The sequence below is a fragment of the Lactuca virosa genome, chromosome 3 (genome assembly GCF_052849685.1).
Source record: "Lactuca virosa cultivar CGN04683 chromosome 3, Lactuca_virosa_CGN04683_v6, whole genome shotgun sequence".
Taxonomy (NCBI): Eukaryota; Viridiplantae; Streptophyta; class Magnoliopsida; order Asterales; family Asteraceae; genus Lactuca; species Lactuca virosa.
The window spans coordinates 364,868,666-364,871,272 of NC_136428.1; positions in this window are offsets into that span (position 1 = coordinate 364,868,666).

The following is a 2,607-nucleotide window of genomic DNA, read 5'->3' on the forward strand; positions in this document are numbered from 1 at the left end:
TAGCTTCTTCCAAAGAGTGGCCGAAAATCATAGCCCTAAGGGTTATTTATATAGTGCACTAAGGATGTTATGGATTAACCCTAATTTCAAATATGGTAATTATCCACCTCCTTTAATCAACTATAATAAATAAAGATCCATTTTGCCACATGTCAATCTCTCATGAGTTCATTTAAAAGAAAAATTAAGTATGAAATTCTAAACATTTAAAATTTTGAATTTATAAGAAAATTAGAAAAATATTGAATTATTAAAATTAATGTGTTTTTTTATTTTCTAAATTTACACAAATAATTTAGATAAACAAAGGAAACTAATGAGGTTTTAATTTACAAATTTTAAAATTAAAAGAAAAGTCAATTAATGAAATTGATATGCATTTATTATAATTATTACATTTAAATATTATGTGGAATTTGCTAAAAAGAAAAAACCACAAAATACCATGTGGAAAAAATTTAATTGAAAATAACCACAAAATGACATGTGGCCAAATCAATGAGAGTGTGACATGTGGCAAAATGATTTTCATTTATTAGAGTAGATATTTATACATGCAAAGTGTTAAATGTAATAAATATGATAGTAATTGTAATTTATGTTTTTTTTTCCTTATTTCAAAATTTTATTTAAAAAAAATATTTAATGTTTACATGTTAATATTTAATTTTTTTAATCAACCCGTGTAATACACGGGTTTTACACCTAGTTATTCATATATGATAAGATACTCTAGAAACTCTAGAACAATCTTACATTTACCATCATAAAACCGTCCACCCTTCCCTAGGAAGGTTCTGGACCCGTTTGCTCAACTATTGAACAATTGCACTTTTAGTCCCTACACTATTAATTAATTCATTTAATCCCAAAATCAATTCCAAATTAATTTCTGATTAAATATTAACTAATAATATGATTACTGATTAATATATTATTTCCATAACATATTAATAAATCATTAATTCCAGTTTATCAATAAAATTAATAAACTTTTCATCTTCCCCAAGTAATCATACTCTCTAGTTGCACGTGTGAAGGCAGCCCAAAAGGACCATGCCACTATCAATTCAAGTACATATTTATTATAGTTATGAGCTTAGACACCTAATCCATCAGTTTTTGCACGTTGCAGGTCCAAAAATGGTGAATTACCCTCCCCTGTATGCGTACAAGGTAACAACGAAGAAGACAATAACTTTTCGGTTTGGGCAGTTTTGGTCCCTCAAGTTCCACATTTTTATGAGTTTAATCCTTAGCCAAACTTATCTTACAAATCTGATTTCCAAAAAAGTACCAATTGGACCCTGGACTTCTATAATCTTTTTTTTTAATAAGTATTATTGTTATTATTACTATTATTATTATTATTAAAATAACATGTTTTATTAGTTTATATTTATTTTATATATATATATATATATATATATATATTTAACAAACAAAAAAACTAATGATTACATGGAGTGTTATAACTGGTTGCTCATTTCCTTCATTTGGTTTTATAACACAATATTGACATGACATATTATATGTTAATTTTTTGGTGTGATAACTACACCCACTAATCTTAGGTAAATGGTGAGATCAATGGTGGATGAAGCCCATTAAGTGGAGTGCATGGACCCCACTTAGAATTGAGTCCCATCATATTTATTACCAATAAACTCTTCAAAAATGATATTTTTACTAAAAAAACCATCCTTAACACCAATTTCTACATAAAATTGTCCCAATTGACATTTCTTTTTACAAAAAATCCAAAACTTTTAGAATTTTATGTTTCTATATTTTTATTAAAATGGACCCATTGCATTTAGTTCTAGATCCGCCTGAGAGTACCTTTGAGAAGAATAAAACTTTTGGAGTGATGGAATGCTACACTTTCAATATCTTGAAATAACTTCTTGTTTATACATATTAAATAATAGGAAAATAATGTGTTTATTTATGATGAAGTGTTGAAATATTTTATACATTAAATTGTTTAAAAATTGCAATAATTTCTTTTTCGGCTAGTAATCATTTAAAATGAAAACATCTATTATTCTTTACAAAATTTATTTATTAAGTTTTAGTTAAGAAAGATAATTGAACAATAACATACTAATTTTATAAGATTAAATGGAAAACTAGCTTTGGTAACTTTTTGTAAGATAAAAAGAACAGCTTGCCATTCAATATATAATAATAATAATAATAATAATAAAATAATATACGTCGTCATATACCAAAGAATGGATTAGAAAAACATAAACGTAATCTCGAACTCCATTTTATGAACTCATCCAAAAATTGCAATATTTTCTTTTTTCGGCTAGTAATTGGTTTAAAATGAAAACTTCTATTAATGTTTACAATTTTTGTTAAGTAGGTTTTAGTAAAGAAAGACGCTTAAACGATTAACATACTAATTTCATTAGATTAAATGGAAAACTAATTTTTGTAATTCTTTTTTAAGATAAAAATAATAACTTAATAACTTACCCTTTGAATATATGAAAACAAAATCTCGACTACAAATCAGAATAAAACATAAACATAAACGCAATCTCGAACTCTATTTTATGAACTCGTATCATACATGCATCTCATATTCAAATCAGA